Source organism: Canis lupus, chromosome 15 (genome assembly GCF_003254725.2).
Source record: "Canis lupus dingo isolate Sandy chromosome 15, ASM325472v2, whole genome shotgun sequence".
Classification (NCBI taxonomy): domain Eukaryota; kingdom Metazoa; phylum Chordata; class Mammalia; order Carnivora; family Canidae; genus Canis; species Canis lupus.
This window is the reverse complement of record NC_064257.1, coordinates 28633124-28658094: the sequence shown is the minus strand read 5'-3', so window position 1 is coordinate 28658094 and position 24971 is coordinate 28633124.

Below are 24971 nucleotides of genomic sequence, written 5' to 3'. Positions count from 1 at the left end.
AGAAACATCATAGGCAAGTGGTAGAGGGAAATGTTTGCAATACATATGATTATTTAAGAACTAATTCCCCAAACATAGAGACCTTTTACAAATTATTAAGAAAAAACAACATGCACTCCAACATGAAAATGGTCAAAAGATATAAAGAGGAAATTCATTCACAAAAGAGCAAAATTCAAATAACCAAACATACATGAGGAAAATTAAAAATTAAAGCAACTGTGATATGTCAGTTTTTTTGTCATGTTGGCCCAAACACACACATACATGTCAAAACTTGATGCTGCCAAGGATGTGAATTACTACAGACCACTTGGAATCTACTTTGACCAGTATCTACCAACATCAAAAATCAACATAGCCTTTAAGTTACTTCAATACACATGCCAAAGAAATGGAAGCATTGGTACAGAAGGCTATATGTATTGCTTGTTTTCATTGTTTAAAGCGCCACAAATCTGAAAACCACCTTTGTCTCCAGTATAACTATAATGCAGTTGTTTAAAAGACTGAGAGGAATTTCTGTGGTGCAGTGGTAATGAAAAATTGAGTTACCCCCCCAAAAAATAGATTTGGTTTAATCCCGTGTTTTAATGAACAGAACCAAATAAAGAAATAAAATATGTGTCTTTGCATGTGGCTGTATTGGTGTAACATACGTTGGAAATTGGGAGGCTAGGGACATAGTTATGTGGATTGAGTAGATTCTTTCTGAGCAAGTGGCTCTCTACCTTGGCTAATAACAGATACAGAGAACAGAATTACCTGAGATGTTGGGCAGTCTTGCCAACTCTGGTGGTCCTGCAACACCAAGATCACAGAAAACTACCTATCACCCCCAAAATGGATGCAGTTTTTACCAGCTCTGGTCTGGTGTGGCCCATGAGAAGCTGGAATCACAGCACCCCATTTGGTCAGGATGTAGTGCCCTGGCCCCCAGTGTTGAGGTTATGCATCTCCAGTTCTCTTCCCGGTAGCTAGGCTATGTCAGACCCCAGAGCCAGTTCTCTGGAGAAACCTCTTGGAAATGTTGGAGTGCTAGATGCACAAACCAACTTCTTCCCTTCTCTGGAAGAAACTGGGAGCCAGGGGGTGCTTTTTCTTGATCATATGGCATTGTGCTGGTGGTAGGAACTCTGGTGAAAGGATGTCATGAATCTCCCTACCAATTCTGGTTGCCTCCAATTTTATGTTTGTCTCAGATTCAAGAAACTTTCAGTTAGTTTCTCAATTTCTCACAAAGAAAATTTGTCTGTGAATTATTGCTGAATTAGTGCATTCTTGGGGGCAAGGAATGTCTAGGGCTTTCTTTTCCATCAACTTGCTAATGATAGTCTCCTAGAGTATGTTTGAAATTCTTCTTCTTCTTCTTCTTCTTCTTCTTCTTATTGTTCAAAATAATGTTTTTAGAGATATAATTATGTTTTAAATTCAACTCACGAGGGGCTCCTGGATGGTACAGTTGGTTAAGTGCCTGTCTTTGGCTCAGGTCATGATCCCAGGGTCCTGGAATCAAGCCCCGTGTTGGGCTCCTGGCTCAGTGAGTGGGGAGTCTGTTTTTCCCTCTCCCTCTGCCCCCTCCCTGCTCATGCTGTCTCTCTTGTTCACTCTCTCTCTCTAATAAAATCTTTAAAAATAAATAAATAAATTCAACTCAAGACAAGTATAGCTATAGAGTCATTTTGTTGCTATATAAAATTTTGTTGAACAACAAAACAGCAATTTATCTGTTCTTATGTGTTTAGGTAACAGTTACATATTTTGTGTATGTGTATTTTGTTTTGCTATTACTAATGATGCTGTTGTAGACACAGAGAAGAGACTTTTCAGAACAGTGTATTTTAACTATAAATTCTAGCTTTCTAGGAATCTTTAAAATCTTAAAAAAAAAATCTATTTCTTGAGAACTCATTCTAGCCCAATTGGAACAGTTAATTCTGGTGATGTCTTGTAAAATTTCCCTAGATGATTTGTAACTGCAGGCAGTGTCGCAATCACTGCTGTAGCTCATTAATATCTAGAAGTAAATAATCTTGGTAACTGTATTTTACCTTAATAGTTAATATTAAATTAGTTTTTATATTGGTTATACAAATCTACAGTCCAAAGTATATTGGATTTCTTTTTCTCGACATCCTTGTCAAAACTGGCATTATTATCATTGTAATGATTCAGATGTTATTGTCAGTCTGATAAAAGTCAAATGGTAACCCATTGTATTTTTATTTTTATTGCTTTTTAAAGATTTTATTTATTTATTCATGAGAGACACAGAGGGAGAGAGAGGCAGAGACACAGGCAGAGGAAGAAGCAGGCTCCATGCAGGGAGCCCGATGTGGGACTCGATACTAGACCCTGGAATCAAGCCCTGAGCCAAAGGCAGACGCTCAACCACTGAGCCACCCAGGTGTCCCTGAAAATATTTTTTAAAATATTCCCGCTTTATTTGGATTGACAAGAGTTTCATTTTTTTTACCTCATTCCATGTTTTCCCCAGATTGGAAGTTATATGGACTCTTGTTATTCATATAGTAGTTATATGCTTTTTAGTTTTCAAAAGACTAAAGTCAATCAAATGTCTTTATCCACCTCTTGAAAAATGCAAGAATCTTAGAATGCATCAATTTCAGTTGCTTCCCTTCCAACTTATGTGCAACTGTTGTACAGTATCCTTCATATTTTTCTTTCACTTTACAAATTAGACCTTGTTCTTTGTTTTATGAATTTGATGATTGTTTATATTTATCCAAATATGTTTGACATGTTTCTTGCTTTTTTGGATAACCATCTGGCATAATCTTACTTCCTCTTGATTTATGTCCTTTAGATGTTTTATAGGGAAAGTCAATTAATATTCATTTTATATTCATTCTTGAGATACTTTCTCTGACTATACAGAAATGAATTTGAAGATATTATGGTGTTGTCTTTTGGTTTCCATTGTTGCTATTAAGTTACTATTACTGGTTTCCTTTTTTATTTTTTAAATATTTTATTTACTTATTTGAGAGAGAGAGAGTGAGAGAGAGCATAAGCAGAGGAGAGACGGGCAGAGGCAGAGGGAAAAGCAGGGAGCCCAACTTGGGACTCAATCCCAGGACCCTGGGATCATGACCTAAGAAAAAGATAGATACTTACCAACTGAGCCACCCAGGTGCCCCTAGTTTTTTGGGTTTTTTTTGTTTTGTTTTGTTTTTTTAAAGATTTATTTATTTATTTATTTTGAGAGAGAGAGAGAGAGAGAAAGTACATGTGCAGGGGGAGGGGCAGAGGGACACAGAGAGAGAGAATCTCAAGCAGACTCTCCACTGAGCATGAAGCATTGTCTCAGGGCTCTGTCTTACAACCCTAAGACCCTGATCTGAGCTGAAATCAAGACCTTGGCTCTTAAGCAACTGAGCCACCCAGGCACCACTCTGTATTTGTTTTTTTAAAAAACTATCTTTTCTTTCTAACTACTCTAATCATCCTCTCTTGGCATTAAGCATATTCACTATGGGGTATATATGTCACCTTCTTTTAATTTATCCTTCTTGGGAACTATTCAGTTTCTCTATTTGAATTTCTCTTTCATGAATTTTGGGATATGCTCAAGCATTACCTCTAGTACACCCGCATTCTCCATATTATCTCTCTCTCTCTCTCTCTTTTTTTTAAGATTTTATTTATTTATTCATGAGAGACACACAGAGAGAGAAAGAGAGAGAGAGAGAGAGAGAGAGAGAGGCAGAAACACAGGCAGAGGGAGAAGCAGGCTCCATGCAGGGAGCCCGACATGGGACTTGATCCCAGGTCTCCAGGATCACCACCCAGGCTGAAGGTGGTTCTAAACCGTTGGCCACCGGGGCTGCCCCGTATTATCTCTTATTGAAATTCATTTTTTACGTATGTAAGTACTTTTTCCTTTATGTATTTTTTTTGTATATTCCCATGTCTTTGTATGCTTCATTATGGGTAATTTTTATGCAAACCTATACCAGTTTCTAAGTTTCTCATTTGGCTACATGCTGGGGATTATAGTTTGTGGTTAGATATTCTTATAGGAGACTCCTTTCTTCATTCTTCCCTTTATTTATCTCTCTGTTTCTCTCATTTTTTCCTCTCTATATAGCCAAAGTGAGACAGCTGAGAAATTTTTTTGTCACCTCCATCTAGAGGTGGAGTTATAGACTTTTAATTCACTCATTGAGGATTATGGCTTCTAGGGGTTACACAGGGTTTTCTATTATTTTCCCTTTCACTTGGATTATGGGGCTTTATCATCTATCTCTTGCACGGGACCAATTAATCTACAAACTTTAGGTCCACAGGCATAGTTAGAAGTTACCGGGAAAACACAAGCTTAATTCTTGGATTTTTATTTTCTCTTATCTTTTATCCTCAAATCCAAGGTTATAACTTGAACATTTGTCCTTCTATTCTCAGAATTTTCTGGTCAATATCAGGAGCATATTAAAGGCAGTCTTTTTCTCTCTCTGGCTTTTTTTGAAAGTTATATCTTCTTAAAGGTTCTGCTCACTGTTCTTGAAGGAAAGGGTAAAGAAGCCAATATTCCTGAGGGCAACTAGAGAGAGAGCAGTGCATCTTCCAGAATGAGCCAGAAATGAATGTAGACATCTTCCTCAGGAGATGCTTCTATTTGCAGCAGCATCTCAAGAGGCCAAAGATGCACCTAGTGATCCTCTTTCCTAATGCAGTGAGATTACAGACTTTTGGGGAACTCCCACGCCTAAATGTAATGCCATGCCATATAGAAGGCTCTTGGATTTTTATCCTGAGCGGTTAGGGAAAGGGAAACCCTATGATAACCCATGTTTCTTTTATCGTTAGTTGAAGAAGGTGGGGAAGAGTGTTGGGAATGAGAATGAAAAAGGCAGAAAGATTTGGATTTTAAATGATTTATATAACAGAAGTGTTACTTATTCTTGCACATATTATTCATACCTGCTATTTATCCCTGCGGTTGTTTTCTCACGCTCTCTCCCTAATATGGTGATCCTCCTTGAATAGAGCCTTGTCTATTGCCTTGTTCACTGCTGTGTTTACATTCTTTTGCATCTTCAAAAGTGAAGTCCTTTATGTCTCTGGATTTTTCCGTATGTCCCAGGTCATATACCTATGTTGTCATTGTGTGTGTCTGTGTGTCTGTATGCTGGCCTGATGGATTTTTATAGAAATTGTATCTGGCTCCATATTTTATGGTAGTCATCCATTTTATCCTTTCATTGACTAGTTACAATTGTGCAAATGTTAAGATACATATATATCTATTCCAAATTTTTATTTGCAAATTCATTAGAACTTGGTGACACAACTGTAAAAATTCAGAAGTATTCAGTACAATGACAAAGCAGGTTACAGCATCTACTGATAGCTTCAGGCCATGAATTATTTCCTTTATCTCCAACCATTGCCTCTGGATTTTTCTGTTAACCGGAAATATACTACACAGATTTTTAAGACTGACTCAGCCTTGTTATAATTTATTTCCACAATTTAATGCAGTGCTGATAACTCTGTGCCAATAGTAAGAAGGGATGAATTCTAGTTCAAAATCATAAACCTTGGGTATATTGTGTGTCTTTTCATATGTATAGGGAAGCACACTAATTCCTCATTTATTTTACTAAGTTATAAATGGTTCAAATGGCATAACAAGTGTGAACGTGCCTTAACAGTAGTGATTGCTAAATATAAGGTGTTATTATTCCTTGTTCTTCCTACAGATAGCTCAGATTGCTTTTTTCGAAGAGAATTAAATAAATTTATTGTACCATTTACCAGGCTATTCTGAGCTTTTTTTTTTTTTTCAATTTTCAAAATTTCAGGCAGAATTTTCTCTAAGAAACTAATGATGACACTTTTAAACAGCTTCTGAATTCCCTTGCATATGATTGCTATAATATTTTCCAGGAACTACTAAAATTTGGCATGACTTTCTTTTCTCAATATTGAAGTAACTGGGTTGTATAGTCATAAGCTTTGCTAGTATTCGCTCCCTTACAGCCCAATGATTTTCTGAAATGCACATCTTCAATTGATTAGGATATAATTTCTTGATTTATTTCTGAATAACAACAACAAAAAAGAAGAAAGATCTGTTATTTTTCTCTCCTCGGGAACATTTCTAAGCCTAATGAAATTTTTAAAAGGTCGGTTAAAGGTTTACTGGTTTCTTTGCTCTTTTCCCTTAATCTTCTTAATGCTTTGTATGCCATCTAAAATTGGTGCTTTATCAATTTCAAGTGCATTTCAGTCTTCTAAAAAAAAAAAATCACTCTTATTTTTCTTTGAAGCTTAACTTGTCTATCTTGCCTGAAAAACAAATCAAATATCTGAACCAAAGCAATATCCTATTAGTATAAACCAATTTAAGGTATGATTCAATTTTATATTCTGGAAAAAAAGATAAATTTGCTTTTCTTAATGTATTAGCATATACGCAAATTATAGATATAAGATTTTAAGTATAAAAATTAAGCTTGTTGCCTTCTTAAGAAACAATATAAAAGTATTCTAAAGAAACATTTGTTGTAAGATTCTAGATATTTGGGTAAATGAAGTGTTCTCCCATCAAATAATTAGAGTTCTTTTCCTGGTACTCCTACAACTGTCTGATAATTCCCGTATCTTGGAAACTTCATAAAGTTTTTTAGGCTATGATAATTTAAATTAATAATGAAAATTTGTAATTATAAGTAATAGTTAATATTGTAAATAAGTAACAGTTAATATTGTAAATACAAGAAAACATCCCTGCCTTTTTTCTACAAAGTGAAAGATGTTTTAAATGAACTTCAAGGGGCACCTGAGTGGTTCAGTTGGTTAAGCGTTTGCCTTTGGCTCAGGTCATGATCCCAGGGTCCTGGATCAAGCCCTGCATTGGAGTCCCTGCTCGGTGGGGAGCCTGCTTCTCCTTCTCCCTCTGCCTGCCACTCTGCCTACTTGTGCTCTCTCTCTGTCAAATAAACAAACACAATATTTAAAAAATGAATGAACTTCAAATATGCTATGTGCATGCCAAATATATCTTTCAAGAGAGCTGCCATTTGGCCAAAATGTATTTCTAGTATATATCTCTATTGGAAAAAAAAATTGCCTTGGGTTTTGTTTCCTTGTTTATTGTTTACCTGATGCTTTTCTCAAGTATACACTGTAAATATAAATAAGATCTGCTGAACATGTACCTTGTGTTGGGTACCTTTCATACATTTATTATAAGCCTTTCTCTAAAATCACTCTCAAAACAAGATGTTTTTTTTTCTGTTTTGTTTTATTTTTTAATAGAAAGAAAATTGAAGATCAGTGGATGTTATTAAGTAAATTTCTCAGGGGAGAAATAGCTAGTAGACTACAGGCAGGATTTAGGGTTCAGGCTAGGACTGTGTGACATAAGTGAGTACACCACCATCTAAGAGGAAGGATATTTCTTCAGTCTTCGCTTATGGTAAATGAGAAAGTGCCCTCAAAACATATGCCATTCTCTGGGATCCCTGGGTGGCTCAATGGTTGAGCATCTGCCTTTGGCCCAGGGCATGATCCTGGGGTCCTGGGATCGAGTCCCACATCAGGCTCCCGCATGGAGCCTGCTTCTTCCTCTGCCTGTATCTCTGCCTCTCTCCCTGTGTCTCTCATGAATAAATAAAATCTTAAAAAAAAAAATATGGCATTCTCAAACCATAAATGTAGATTGATACTTTAGATTTTTCCATTAATGAATGCATTGTGTTGTAAACAAAAGAAAATTAAAGCTACATATGTGCCACCAAACAACACAAATGGAGGGAAGCTACTTGTAATAATACATAACAAAAAGTTCAGTGATATCACTGGTATAGATGTTCAATAATGCTATTGAGAATTAAGGCCCTTGTTATGCTTTTGCTTAGATATTTTTCTTAAATATTTTTCTTTTTCCTTTTTGGTGCTCAATCTTATAACCTCAGGGTCGCAATATGGCTACTGTACCTTCAGGCATCATACCATTTGCCTATTACAGGCCAGTGGCAGGAGAAAAAGAAAGGGACATCACTAATTGACTTCTGCATCAATCTTATTGGCTTTAAAAGTGCCACATGTCTACCTTTGTATTTAAATCTCCGTGTATCTCTGACAGTAATGGAAGCTAAAAAAGATGTCAGGATTTAACAGTTATATCACAGAAGGGATAATGAGTTTGGAAATGGAATTTTGAATAGCTAACTTACAATATTTGCTATACACACGTTATCCTACATATCTTACTTTTTTAGATGTACCCAAAACTATGTTTTCATTCATTCATTTATACTGTCAGTCATTCAAGAACTATTTATTCAATATTGATTGCTGGATGCTGAGAATATATCTGTGAATAAAAAAGACAATACCTATCTTAAAAAAAAATACACAAAAATCAATCCCAAATGGATTTCAGGCCTAAATGTTAAAGACAAATGAATAAAGTTTCTTCAGGAAAAGATAGAAGAATATCTTTGTGACCTTGGAATAGACAAAGTTTTCTTAAAGAAGATACACACGGAGTGAAACAGTAACTATATATAGAGAGAGTGACATATTGAACTATATTAAGATTGAGAACATCTGGAAATCAGAAAAACACCATTAGCAGGGTAGAAAGGAATCCACAGGGCAGAAAAAATAAAAAAGTCATGATACATATACCTGACAAGAATTTCTACAATCATTAAAAACTGACATATAACCCAATTGAAAATAGGCAAAATATATGAGTAAATATTCATTTTAAAGGATATACAAGTCTTTGTAAACATATGAAAAGATCTTTAACCATGCTAATCATCAGGGAATTCAAATTAAGCTGACAATGAGATTTTGCTACCTGCCCACCAAAATGGCTGCAATGAAAAAGACTGATTTTTTGCAAGGAACTTTTAAGTACTTGAAGCAACTGAAACTCTTCAGTGAGAATGCAAATTGGTACAATCACTTTTATTTACTTATTTTTAAATTTTAAGTAGGCTTCACACCCAACATGGGGCTTGAACTCATGACCTTGAGGTCAAGGGTCACATACTCTACCAACTTGGCCAGCCAGGTATCCTTATATAATTACTTTTAAAACCTGCTTGGCAGGTGTGCCTGCATGGCTCAGTCAGTAAAGGATCTGCCTTCCACTTGGGTCATAATCCCAGGGTCTTGGTGATGTAAGAATGAGTTAGGGGCGGATGATGCTAGGCAGGGAGAGATAAGGGAAAGGTCCAGAGTCAGGCTCCCAGAAATCTGTGGGCTCCCATAAACCCCAAGGACACTGAAAGGTCCAGAGTCAGGTTCCTACCCATCCCAAGAAAATAGAGATAAGATGGTAAAAAACAGAGAAAAATAATAAACCTGGCTCCCTAGCTCCAAAATATTAGGAAGTATCTCCCTTTAGGACAGCCCCAGTGGCTTAGTGGTTTAGTGCTCCCTTCAGCCCGGGGCGTGATCCTGGAGACCTGGGATCAAGTCCTGTGTCAGGCTCCCTGCATGGAGCCTGTGTCTCCCTCTGCCTGTGTCTCTGCCTCTCTCTCCTTCTGTGTCTCTCATGAATAAATAAATAAAATCTTAAAAAAAAAAAAGTGTCTCTCTTTAGTGGCTACTAAGTAATTAGAGAAACTCACCAGATTACAAAGAAATATGTCATTAAGGTGTTATCAATAGTCCCTGCTCAAACCAAGACTGCATAAGAATCTCAAGACCATGGGCTTGTTGGCTAGTTTCTCAATAAAAGACTGCCACTAAAAGCCTTCAGTGGCAACCTGTTGGGACACCTCTCACTTCTGAGAGCTTTCTCTGTATCTCTGCTTAATAAATTTTTACCGCTTTGTCCACGAGATTCTTTCTTCAACTCTGTGAGACAAGAACCAAGCTCTCCCTTATCACTGGGATGGAGCCCTACCTCGGGCTTGGGCTTGGGCTCCCTGCTCAGCAGGGAGTCTACTACTCCCTCTGCCCTTCCCCATGCTCATGCTCTCTCTTTCTCACTCTCTCTCTCAAATAAATAAAATCTTTAAAATATAAATGTTAAAAAAATCTATGTTGCAGTATTGACTATAGCTGAACATATGTCTTTTTGGCTTAGTATTTCAAAATTTAGATATATGCCCCAAAGAAGTACATATATATATTCACCAAAAGACATGTGCAAGAAAGTTCATAGCAATAACATTGATAATAGCCAAAACCTGGAAATAACTTAAATATCTATCATCATTAGAATGGATAAATAAGGGGCTCCTGGGTGGCTCAGTCAGTTGGGCATTTGCCTTCGGCTCAGGTCATAATCTCAGGGTCCTGGGACCAAGCCCTATATGAGGCTCCCTGCTTAGCAGGGAATCTACTTCTCCCTCTCCCTCTCCCTCTGCTCTGCCTCTCTCTCTCTCAAATAAATAAATAAAATCTTAAAAAAAAAAGAATGGAAAAGTAAATCATGGTAAATTTGTATAATGAAATGTCATACAGTCATGAAAGTAAATTACATGTAACAGTATGGATGGATCTCATAAACATAATGATAAAAAAACATTAACACATACTCCAGATTCTATATCTATATCTATCTATCTATCTATCTATCTATCTATCTATCTATCTATCTATCATCTATCTATCATCTATCTATCTATGGCAAAGGTAGCCTATACTATTAAACTCAGAAGAGTAGTTAGATCTTGTGGGGCAGTTCTGAAGACAGGAGTAGAGAATGAAGGAATTTCCTAAGTGTTAATAATAAACTGTTCCTTTACCCCAGAGTTTTTTTACACAGGTGTTTTATGCATGGGAAAGCATCAAGCTCCACACTAATGATATATGTGCCATTCTTTCTGAACAGTATTCTTCAATAAAAACATTAAAAATAAAAACACAAAAGCAGAAAGAAAAAAAAACAGATCTGACACTGACCTCATACAGGTTATTGACTATTAAAAGAAAGATATTAAGCAACAATCATGAACATAGCTGTATTAATATGAGTTTTGTAAAGAGTTTAAAGGATAGTTTCAGGTCTTTCCAAGAGAGTTAAGCAAAGTGTTTTAATTCAGATTGGAGTGTCTAGGAAGACACCCCTAAAGAAGTGAGACCAAAGATATTATCTGAAGTATGAGGGAGTTTTCAGGTGAAAATTGAAGAGAAAAATGCTCTAAGCAAAAGGAACAAAGTATGTGAAGACTCTGAGGAGAAAAAGGGCTTGGCTTGTTAGAACAATATTAAGACTAACATAAGTAGTATAGATGAAACAGCATGGGGTGATTAGATTCCTTTAAAATATTTAAGACTCGGGTATTTCCTAAATTCAGAGATCATGTGTGAATTCAAAACTCATCAGTTATGTATTAACATTTAAGTTAACATCTCCATACTAGATTTTCAAGCAACTTGGGAACAAGTGGAGAATGGAATACAAGTAAGAGTAACAGTTCGTAAGAAGAGTATTATGGTAATGGTGTGCATGCATTGCTATGAGAAAACATAGAAGTGATGTATTATTAAGCCATGGGGGATTAGAAGTTATTTCTCAGAAAAGGTGATAGCTAAGGTGAATCCTAAAGACCAAGTAGGAATGAGCAGGCAAAAAGTTGGGGCATCAGCAAGGATGTTCCTTTGAGGAAGGAACCTGGATAAATCCTAGAAGCAAAAGAAATAGTTGAGTGTAAATGGAGAATAGGATACGAGTACAAAGAGAAGACAGATTAGAAGGGACATGTTGGAGAAAACATAAGCAAGGACCAGAATATAAAAGACCTGGTTTAAAGCATGTTCACCCATGTTTGTAGAATTGGAGTCATATTCTAAACAGAATAGGAAGACTTTGAATGGCTTTAAATAGTAACTTGAGATGGTCAGATATTAGAGATGGTATTTTTTCACTGCTTTGCACCAGATCATAGGGCAACAATGTGACCCAATTAATATTTGTTGCTGAATGCACTTAAAAATCAGATTTCATTGTCTGCTATGGGACAGTGGATCTACTCTGTCAGAAAATCCTATTGGGTGTGCCTTGAAAATATATTCCTAATCTGACCACATCTCATCACTCATCACACTGCCATCTACTTAGATTTTTGTAATAGCTTCTGAACTGACTTTCTTGCATATACACTTACTCCTCTACTGTACATTCTCAACACAGCAATAGTCAGGATCCTTTAAATTGTAAGTCAGATGATGTCACCTCTGTTCAAAACTCTTACTCTCTTTTCTTATACAGAGTAAACTTCAGTGGCCTTCAAAAGTCTTTATAATCTACTCCTTACTTCCCTGAGCTCTCTGATCTCCTTCCCTCTCACCTTTATTCACTCTCTCTCAGTCACATTGACTCCCATTTGTCACACTGACAAATCATCTTTTATCTATCTTTTATCCTCTCGTCCTTTCCTCTATGTTCAGTCTTTTACTCACTGAAGCCTATCTTATCCACTCTTTTAAATGTAGCACTTCTCACCTATTCCTAGGACCCCTATTCTTATTACATTACTTAATTTTTTATAGCACTCATCACTTTCTAATATGTAATTTACCTAAATTATTATGTTCATTGTATATTTATTTCTTTCCTTCCAGAAGAATGCAAGCTTAGGTCGCAGGATTTTTTTTTTTCTTTTTATCAAACTCAAGTTGCAAAAAATGTCTGTCTCATAGTTGGTGCTCAATAAATAGAGAGATGGAAGCAAGAAATGCAGTAGCAGGCTACTATCCATTGACCAGGATAATACAGTGGAGAGAAGGAGGTGGATCAATGTGCTATATTTAGAAGTGGAACCATTGACATTCTCTCAATTCTATGTAAATAAAGTCTATGCACCCGAGTTTCTCACCTTCCAGCTCATTATGCTCACATTTTCCCCTAAGTCGTTTGTACTTAGGTTTCCTGAACTGCTTTTATAAATAGTGATGGACTTGATGTGGAAGAGGAGAAAGAGAAATGTGTTCCAGATGATTCTCAGATTTCTGGGATGAACTTCAATGTGCCACATCAAAGGTTAGGAGTACTAGGAGAGGACCATGTCTGAAGGCAAGATAAAAAATTTAGATCTGATCGTGGTAAAACCATGAAGCAAAAGGCAAGAGGTAAAACTATGAGGCAAAAGGCAAGAGGCAAAACCATTTTGACTGAATAGACGAATCAGTCAAATGTTGAGTAGAGACTAGCTGAATTCAATTCCTTGCCATTAACTTTTAAATAACTGCTTGCTAAGTGACTATATATTGACTAAAAAAGGATTATAAATGTGATATATGAAGACATTAAATTCCATGTTAGTGTTCAATGAGTGAAACATAACCAGTAGGAAAAATATATTTAGAGATTTATTGACTTATGTAATTTTGGGAGGTAACAATGCAAGTCTGAAATCCCCAAGGCTGGAACTCTGGGGCATGAATCAAAGCTTCTATCCATGGGCAGAATTTCTTCTTCTATAAGGAAGCCTCAGTTCTGTTCATAAAGTCTGTCAACTGATTAAACCAGACCCACTCAGATTAACTAAAATAATTCCTTTACTTAAAATCAACTGTTCTGGACTTTAGTCATATACAAAATGCCTTCATAGCAACATCTAAATTAGTATTTGAGTAACTGGGGGCTATATCCTAGTCATGCTGACACACAAAACTGAATCACACTGCAGCTTTTTTTTTTTTTTTTAAGATTCTACTTATTTATTCATGAGAGACACAGAGAGAGATTCTACTTATTTATTCATGAGAGACACAGAGAGAGACAGAAGCATAGGCAGAGAGAGAAGCAGGCTCCCTACTGGAAGCCCGATGTGGGACTGGATCCATGGACCCTGAAATCATGACCTGAGCCAAAGGCAGATGCCCAACCACGGTGCCACCCAGGTGCCCCCACACTGTTATAATTCTTTAATTTTAATAAGCTTTAGTTTTCCTTTATACATATTAGGGAAAGGTTTTAATATAATCAAATATGTTAAGGATTTATTTGTGTTAACCCTCACTAGATGTTTATTTCAACATGTGTGTCCTTGAATTTACCTGCTTTTTGACTTTCTCTTTACTTATTTTAAAGGATCCTTTTTTTATAATTTTGACTATAAGAGTGACTTCATTTTCAAAATGCTCCAGTGTAATTTAAAAGGAACAAGTCTATATACCTCTTTGATATGCTAATAGTAGTTTCCCTAAGTAGTAGGAGTTTCGGTGTCCTGGAAAAATAAGTATTTGAAAAAAAAATACATATTTATGTATTTTGGATGTACAAAGCAGTTTTTATTTCTCACTTTTACATTTAGTACATGAATTTTTCAATATTATCATAAAGTAAAGTATTATCTTTCTCCTCCCACCCCCATCTCCGTCAACTTTGCTGAGAAAACAATCACATTGCTTTCTGCTAACATATTTATTTAATAAACAGCAACATATTTATTTCTCATTATTCTTTTATAACATTCAACTTTTAAATGCTTTTTAAGATTTTCATCTCTCATCTTCTGTGAAAGTGGAAGTCCATGGTAGATTTTAATCCTAATGTGAATGAGGGAAGAACTTAGACAACTCAGAAGAGGGAGTGAATGGCTCTTACTAGGAATACTTAGTTGATTTTATTTTATTTAGGAGGTAACTTTGACTGTGATCTTGAAGTATGTAGGTGTTTAACAGGTTGTGGGAGAGGGCAACACTCCAGAGGAATAAAAGGGCATAGAATATTTAAGTTCAGAATTCGGTGTGGAGGATTGACGGCATGAAGTGGAATAAAGAGAAATCAAGCTGCAGAAGTTGGTTGGGTTTGGAATTGAAATTATACATGTCATATTGAAGAATGAATTGGCAATAGAAAACACTCAAGACTTTGTGGGCTTTTATACTTTACTGATATTTATCTATGTGTGACTATCACAGTGCCTGATAGGCATTCAATAAATACCTTTGGTGATGGAAGACATCTTGTGTTGTTTACAAAAAGCAGATCTGTTTTTTTTTTTTTAAGATTTTATTTATTTATTCATGAGAGAGACACACACATACACACACACAGAGAGAGAGAGAGAGAGAGAGGCAGAGACACAGGCAGAGGGAGAAGCAGGCTCCATGCAGGGAGCCCCACGTGGGACTCGATCCCAGGTCTCCAGGATCAGGCCCTGGGCTGAAGGGGGTGCTAAACCACTGAGCCACCTGGGCTGCCCCCCATAAGCATTTTTAAAAGATAGATTTTGTGTTGGTATCAAAAGTTTAAATGTTTTTATGGAAAAAAAAGGGCAGTTGTACATTGTCACATTAAATCATATTGAGATTTCATCTGTGAGCAATAACGCTTGCAAACATCTAAAACTATATCAGCTAGAGAATAGTGTGATGCAATTTCATAGAGTTTTTATATTCTTTTTCATTGAAGGAGATTCTGAAAAATATCTTTGAGCATTGGATCAATGTTGTGAATTTGCCAACATATTTTTCTATGACAACAAAGATATTCAAGAGATAACTAGAAATTGGATCTGAAATAAGAGTCTAGCCCTGGGATTGCCTCTCTTTCTGCTAATGAATAGTTGGGTTGTATCTAAGGGCAATAATTTCTGCTAGGCTGGAGCATGGCACTGGGTCTCTGTAAAGTTTTTATCCTCTTTGTATATATTGATCCCAAAGATTAAATAATTCACAGTTGTGATTTCAAGTTATATTTATTGATATCTATTTTTATTAAGTGCAAAGGCAAGCTGATAAGCAATTTGTTTTAATCCTCTTGGGAAAGGGTTGAATTACTTTGGAATGAATGGTAGTTAGCTTTGTTTTGTTTTGTTTTAAAGATTAATTGTTTTTTTAATTTTTATTTATTTATGATAGTCACAGAGAGAGAGAGAGAGGCAGAGACACAGGCAGAGGGAGAAGCAGGCTCCATGCACCGGGAGCCTGACGTGGGATTCGATCCCGGGTCTCCAGGATCGCGCCCTGGGCCAAAGGCAGGCGCTAAACCGCTGCGCCACCCAGGGATCCCTTGTTTTATTTTTTAATCGGTGTTTGCCAACAACAAACTAGTGTGTTTCTAAATTTATATGATTTAAGATAGATACTGCCTCAGATAATAAAAAAGAAAATCTCTTGGAGCTTACATTTTACTTAAAATTATAACAGAGTTGAAATTATGCCAACCCAGACAACTATTAAATACAAAAAAATCATCAAATATGAAAAATACTTTTATTCTGTAAGCACGAATTTTGAAATTTCTCAAAATTCCAATTGATAAAAAAACTTTGAGAGAAAGAACTTAAGCACTTTTAGTACTAAATGAAATACAGACAGATATTTGCTTAGTCAATTTATATTTTACATAAAAAAACACTTGAAATAGTGGTCATCCATGTAGATGTAGTCAGTTCTCACTCCCTGATAGCTGATATTTTCAACCAGAACCAGGGATCTTTCCCATCAGGCCAAAAAATAATCTAGTTCATTAGACATACAAAACCAGAGAGAGAAACTTTGGCTAAATGGACTCTTCAGGATCAGACACATGTTGACAACTATATCACTTTAATCATAGAGTAGGACTCCTTGAGAGTGTATTCTTTCTCTCTCCTTCTGGATCCTTTCCTGACAAAGACTTATGGCATAGTGTGTCCGCCATTTGTATTTTAGCCTCATATGGAAAGCATGAAATACTGTAGGAAATTAATTTTGACTAAGGCATTTGTCTCAATCAATTTTACTATAAAAAAAACCAAGTTAAAGTTTGAATTAGACTTTTTATACTAAATTTTGTTCCCCTCTTACCTTCTATCCCTAAGATGTGTATCTATTGTCTACTTAACAGCATAGGTATATAATAGGATTGCTAATTAGGTCTTTGGCTCTATCTTCATTCAGTAGGCATTAAAAAAAATCCATGCTTCAATTATGTGTACAAAGTTATTCATAGAACAATAACTGAAAGAACTTATACCTCATTCGTCTAGTATCAACGTCAGCATAAGACAAAATTGTCATGTGGTCTCCATCTTCTCTGGCACACGTAAAGACTGGTAGATTTCTTGCCTTATAAGATATGGGCTACTTGATGACCCAATAGTTTTTCATGCCTACTGTGGGCACTGAACATCTTGTTTTTTTTGTTTTTTTGTTTTTTAACATCTTGGCTTTTTTATGGGAATTTATGAGAGAAGAAAGAAAGAGAAAAAGAAAGGAAGGAAGGAAGGAAGAAAAGGAAAGAGAGAGAAAAGAAAAGAAAAGAAGAAAAAAAGAAGAGAAAAGAAAAGAAAAGAAAAGAAAAGAAAAGAAAAGAAAAGAAAAGAAAAGAAAAGAAAAAAGAAATGGATCTTTCATTTTTCCTGAATTTTATAGATTGTTTTATACTGGTTTTCAATTTATCAGTGTCCAAATCTACCAAAATGATCCCGGGAAAATGTTAGGACATAATACAAAGAGCATTAAATATCCAGTTAAGAAGATGTATACCTCGTATGGGAGCTTCAGTATCAACTGGAATGGAAAATGAACTTTATTAGGTGGGAGGTGGATAATGGAGACATTTCAAGTAATAATTGAACTATATTATATTACTCACTTTACCTTTTATTAATAGAAAATATTTGTATTAATTGGTTGAAACTTTTGCTGATTGTGATTATAAGTTCAAAAACAGTTTAAAATTATATTTCTATCAAATTCTAATCAAAACACTTACCAACCTTACTAGTTACTCTTAAAAATTCTTAAAGTTGAGAAGTATGTGATTATTAAGGAAAACAATGTTGTTCACTCAATATTAGAAGGAAAATTGCAGACAGACTACTTTTTAATAGGATAGATTTCTGGGTTAAATGGTTGCAAACACAAAAATTAACAAACTCTCATAATCAGTCACTTGGAATTTATCTATTTTTCTCCCTTTCTGGATTGTTTTTTCTAGACTTCTTTGTCACTGGCCATTCACTTTGTGTCTTCCTACCTTTAACTTTTTACCTCCTCCATCTTAGCTTATAGACTCTCTGAGGGGAGAGAGAGTCTATTTCTATTTCTATTTCTATTTTTTTTATTTCTAAATTATAGGATAGTATCCAGAACACAATAGTTGCTCAATGCTATATATGCTTAATTTAAAAAAAAAAAAAAAGATTTTCCAGGACTTTATTGCTGTTACATTAAATTAACTATATTAATTAATTAGCATTTATTACAATTGTACTAGAAGAGTTTCAATGTTTAGAGATGATAATAGACTGCCCTGAGCATACCTCCTTTTTCCCAAGCATTGCACATATAGGAATGAATTAATTGCCCACTTACGAGCTAAGTTCCTTTCATTAATCTATTTTGTATTTGAGGAAGTTAAGGAATAGACTAAGTAAGTAATCTGCCCAAGGCCAGAATGCCATTCGTAGAGTGAAAATATGAACACAAATAATCTGACTTCAAAGCACACTTTCTTTACCACTCTAGTTTAGAATAAAAACCGACCATCTATTTTACCCAAGATTTGTATTTCCCAAATATTTAGATTTCACGATAGAGTTGACAACTTTAATTTTGTCAAAAATGGTATGAACAAAATTATTGTTGCCCAAACTGTGTACAAAAATATATGTGAAATATATTTTAGCACAAAAATATAAATTGCAATAATCATCACAGTAAAGGATAATTCTTTAATACTAAAAATTTGTGAACCAATCAGTGCATTGTCCTCATTTCGGTGCTCCCAGATCAGTGTTCTTATGGGTGGCGATGGCAAGTCCTCTGGCATTGGGGAACTTCTCCAGTATATAATGCACTTTTGCCATGAACCTTTCTGTTTGTCTCTCTCTACCTAGGATGGATTTTAACATGTCCTAGAAGTCTATACACAGCAAAGGGCATCATTTGCTCCTTGTAGAAATGAGAACATGACCATTTCAGCAGCTGACCTGCATTTCGAGGTATCTGGGCATGAAGCCAGCAGCTCTAGAGAATTAGACTAGAATGAAATACTCTTGTGTTCATGTCCAGGAAGATATTTTTCAGTGCCCTCAGGAATCAAAGGCGAGAATAAAGCTGATTTTTTTTTTAATAACTGGCTAACACAAATTAATAGTAGCATGGATAAATAGCTGTGTTTGAGGCTAATTTAAAACATGAGTGGCTCTTCAAAGGTACACATTCAATTTTAGCTCTCTCTTTGGCTGCAGATTCATTACTGATTCAGTTTCAGTACTTAATTATTTCTGATGGCAGATAAAAACACACATTTTCTTATATTTCCTTACATGTTAAAACGTTTACAAAGTGGAACATAGAAGATGGCACCTATGAGTAGTGTATTTGTGTTCTCCCCAAGTAAACCAGAGAAATGGACAGTATCTACTATTATGAGAAATAGATTTAATTATCTCTATATAGTTTATCAGTTTATTACATTCAAATCATTTTATATTGGTAATACACTGATTGCATACTCTGATTCATGAATTCTCTTTTCTGATCACCAACAAAAAATCACCAGTAGTAATGAATATTTACTGCCTCTTTCCTGCCTTCTGAGAAGTGAGGGATAAAATATTGCCCCTCCAGTCAAACAGGATCCTTCCATCTCTGTTCCTCTGGATGCCATCCCAGGTTACTTCCTTAAGAACTTCTCTTCTGCATTTCCCCCTACCATTTCCATTGCCTCCATCACCTCTCCCTGGATTATGCACTTAAGCCTGGGATCCCCTATCTTGAAACAAAACAAAACAAAAAATAACTGAATAGGCCTCCCTTATTCCCACTGTCTAATTTTCTAAACTGAGACACTTTTGAGAGTGAAAGGAATTGTTATTAATAATTATGCAGGAACATCAAGTGTAAGCAAGCCATGATCTGCTTGCCTAATTTTTCTGGAGTACATTAGTATTGGCTCATCAAGATGGCTTTCCAGAGGAATTTTCAGAGAGGAGATAATTGAAAACTCCCTGTCTTTGACTCTAAGTGTAGACTCTATTTGTGGGCCAGATAAGATTACTTCATTCTCATTGGACAGCAACTTATTCTCATACACCTACCAAAAGCTTTTTTTTTTTCTTTACATGAGTAATGTTATCAAGATGAGGTTTCTAATATCAAAGAATATGAACAAGACTAAGATTTTAATAAAACATATCACTTGGTTAACTAATATATCCCATCCTTAGTTCAATCAGTTAGCAAATCTATACATCAGGCAAATTTCCATTATATCAGTATTTAACTGGGATGAATTTGCCTTCGGAGGAGTTTGGCCAATGTATGGAAATATTTTTGGTTGTCATGACTGTTTAAGTTGCTGGCATCTAGTGGATAGAGGCCAGGAGGCTGCTAAATGTTTCCTTTTATACGCAGGAAGAAATGAAGAGCACTGTAGTTCTTCACTCCCTCTTTACTGTGAAAAGAAAAGAACTGGCTGCTTACTTATATGCTTCAATAAAACAAATCCATATAAATGTTGATGGCAGTCATTAGGACAATGAGTTAGTAAATCAGCTTTAATACTGAGTGAAAGAAGTCTTCACTTCAGCTCTTGGAACTGAGTAGTTTTTCATTAAGAATCTCTCAAGTGAATGTCAACAAATTTAAAAAAAAAAATCTATGTCGACCTCTTGATCCTCTGTGTCAGAAATAATGTAATAAACCATCTTCCCCTTCAGTCGACTTCACATTATCATTAATTATCTAAAATTGTTGTGTTTCTGGAAAGACAACATTAAAGAGAAAAAGAGAAAGATAAGGCCTGCTTAGGAGAGCCTAACTTATTTTAAATCTTAAAAAGAGATTAAAAAGTATTGAATATCATAATTTTAAAAAGTAGCATGGTCTATTTATGGCAACCATAAAATATCATCAAAACATATATTTAAGTAAGGGAAGGATGCCTCAAACATTAGGCCATTGTATCAAAGTGCCCATGAATTTTATTTTTGATATTTCAACTGCTGAAATGACAGAGGAAATAAGATTTGTGTGTTTGTGCTATGCTTTAGGTTAAATTTATAGAAAGCCATTAGAAAAATAATGTGGATATGGGACATCATAGCTGTGTGATGTACCTATACTCACAAATCAGTTTGGAAAGAAAAAAATTGAATTAAATAAACAAGTTTATTTTTTGATAATTAAAACTTTGGAAAATAAAATTAGCCTCTTCTTTTTTAATCAGTAAACATGGAAAGGCACAGGAAGCAAATTAGTTCCATGATATATAACTACTCAGAGAATATCACAATTAAAATTGTCATTTTTCCGGGTTCATGCACATGTTCATATAAAAATGTAATCTTTCTGTGTACTATTTTATAATTTTTTTTCTGTTACTTTGAGGGTAGTTGACCAATTCAATGCAAACAATCATTTAAAAACAAGTTTGGTCAAAGTCTAATTGCTCTTTCTGAGAATAGATCTGAGTATAATAAGCTATCTGATATGGCTTAATTTTTCTTCTCTTTTAGTCATACTGTTTTAATTTTTATAAGAATTATTTTCCATTTACAAGAAAATCACCTTTAAAAACACCTATAAGGATACTTCAAATGTAGTCTGAAATCCAGTTTTCCTCAGAAGTATATTTTCTAAGTAATAGAAAATATTTTGACTAGTCCTAACTTGTTTTTCTACAACCTTTCTTGTAAAATACGCATATGCACACACTCACGAATGCACACTGTTACATGAATTGACCACATGATTAAATTAGTCTTAAGGAATGATTCAGAAGACAAGGAAACTTGTTTTATATGACCTCAATATATCTATCACAAATTTGGATATAAAAGTCTAAGTATTGTCAAGACTGTGATGGGTCTGAGACTTTATGCTACTTGCAAGCTAAAGCTAGTCTGCTGACATTTTATACTTGCTGGCAGCAAACATGATATTCTGGGCTCAGAGACAAAGGATAGTTTATTACACAATGCAATAGTAGTATTCAATACATGATCATATCTTGTGGTGGTTCCCTGAACCTGACCTCCCACAGGATGATACAACAAGGCAAAGTGATGCCTGCGTAACATGAAAACAAAACGAAACAAAAACAAAAACAAAAACAAAAACCCAAAAAACAAAAACACAACTGCTAGCTCAGGAAACTCCAATCTTTTATAATAAGTTGCAAAGAAACCTGTCCCTTTGCCCAGAAGGAAGACATTCTTTTTAGTATACTGGGTAATAAACAAACCTGCCCTTTGCTCCAGATGGAGGTGATATCTCTATCTTCTGTGTCTGTTTGCTCTACAAACATCCTTGAAAAGATAATCTAGAACAAATAACTGTCAGTGCTTCTGCTTGCAAGATTGCAGAAATGCTAAAGATTCACAGAGAAGTATCTTCTAACACATAGTAGTTCAGGGATCATAGTTGTTCATTGATTTTGAACAACCTCGGGTGGATTATCTAGTTTTACAATTGACATAGTTCAGCACAGGACTAGTATGATCTAAAACGAACATGTGAGTCAGGAAAGAATATTATAAATTACCTATTTGATTAGTCACTGAAACTGGTATGTGTGAATGTCATAGTTCATCTTTCTATGAAGAAAAAAGTAAATAACTTTACACCTTAGTTTATATACATTTAGTTTATACTGAAGTTATACACATTATACATTTTTGAAATAGGTAATTGACTATTTGTTCAAATATTAAAATAAGTATGAAGTCACCGCCCAATCCTTTTCCCCTTCATTTTTCTGCATCTAATGTTAACCATTCTTTCAATCTCATAGATATCCTTTCAGCTTTTCTTTATGCAAATATAAGCACATATGAATAAATTCCTGCTTTCCAAGTTTCTTAAGCAAAGGTAGCATATTTTTTTACAATTCTTTTGATATTTGTATCTGGTGCATATTGAATTATTTCCTCTATATATACATATGAAAGAGAGCTTCATCTCTGCATAATATTTTGTTATTTTTTCCTCATACTCAGTTTCAATTACAAAAGTCTTTATCACTAAGTAAATGAGTTTTTTCAATATTTTGCTCTTTCAGTAATATAAACATTTATTGCATAGATGTTCTTTTACATTTACGTAGGAATAACTTCAGGATAAACGTCAGAAGGAACATTACCAGGTGAGAGGGAAAATGTATTTAAAAAAAAAAAAGAAAAAAAAAAAGAAAATGTATTTAAAATGTTTGATGGATATTGCCAAATTACATTCCATATGGGCTGTGCCATTTTGCATTCACCTGTGGTTAGATAAGGTTGTTGTCAGATAACTATTTAAATTAATGATGCTCAAACTAGATATTTATCTGCAAATGATAAAACAGTCCATAATACATATTATATACTAGTATAACCTTCAAATAGATTAATGATTCAAATGCAAAAAAATAATAAAGCCATAAACATTAGAAGAAAATATAGGTGAGTGGCTTGCATACCTGTATAGATAAATGTGTTTTGACACAAACACACACACAAACATCTTCTGCATGATAGTTATAATAATAAAATAAGACACTGAAAAGAAGAGCAATGAGAGAATAGTAACCCCACAAGATTTATTAAGCTAGTGATGAAATCATGTGTTACACGTTTTTGAGGTATCAAAAAGCTAAAAAAGAAAGAAAGAAAAAAACAAAAAACTCGCAAATACTAACTCAAACACACATTGGATTTTAGAAAGCCATTTCAATTAGAGGAGCTGAAGACAGACTCTTGGACCTTTGTGGACCTTTCAGCTTTTTCTCATTTGTCTTAAGGTTCTATTTTTTGAGTCTTTCTTTTCTCTCTCTGTCTCTCATTCTGACAGTTCTCTTTCACTTTTATGAATTGTCTGACCATGTCTTGCTTCAGCTCTTCTTTTCCTGCTATAAACTTCTCCTTCATTCTCTGATTGGTTCATCATGACCATAGTTGCTTTTTTTTTTTTAAAGATTTTATTTATTTATGAGAGAGAGAGAGAGAGAGAGAGAGAGACAGAGAAAGGCAGAGACACAGGAAGAGGGAGAAGCAGGCTCCATGCAGGGAGCCTGATGCGGGATTCGATCCCGGGTCTCCAGGATCATGTCCTGGGCTGAAGACAGGCGCTAAACTGCTGAGCCACCCAGGCTGCCCCATAGTTGCTTTTAATTCCTTTGCAATGTTTATCTGTTCCATAGCACTGTTTATCTGATGAACTATTTTGTGGAAAAATTCTGGTGCTCTCTGTCATTTATCTGATCCTTATTTGAATATTTCCCTTCTTCCTTTTTGGGCAAGTGACAGTTTTATGGACCAGCTCATTGCCAGAGATTCCTACCTGGGAGAGGAGAAGCAGTAGCAGGAGTGATGGAGATGTCTATTCTTTGCAAAGGACTTCTTCTTCACTTGATAATTTGCTAATTCTTTCTAACATTTTTACAGCTAAGCTTTTGCTTTCCTTGCAAACAGGTGCTAGAAGCTTTTCCCTACTGGCCCTACACTCCTAGAATGCCTTCATCAGTCCCTGCCCCCCAGGAATGCATCCAAATTGATTCTCTTACTTTGGAAAGGTAATTTTGCTGGTGCATTCAGGAGGTTATTGCTCTACATTTTCCTCACCTTCTCTCTACCCTTTTGCTGCTACTTTGTCTTCTTAGAGGAAATCTGTCCTGCTCATAGCCTCTCTTAGTCATGATGGGGTTGCTCACCTTTTGGGAATGGTTTTTAACTGGATGTGTCTGAGATTCATCATTGCTGGGGTTCTGGGGCTCAGCAACCTGTGTGACTTCTTACAGATATTCTTACAGATATTCTTACTCTACTGGTCTCAGCTGTTTTGGTAACACTTAAAAGCATATTGCAATTTTCAGGTTTTATGTCTCATAGTTTGTATGAATATTAGCCTATGGATTCCCTCACACACACACACACTTTTACTTTGTTTGCCAAGGAGGAATGATAAGATTCAGACCTAAGTTGCTGCAATGTTGTACTACTAATTTTTTTGAGTGTTTTATTCTTAACGAGAGGCTCCATGCCCAACTCAGATTTAAAAACGCATTTAATCAATCATAAATGATAGACTCATTCCACATAAACATTGCT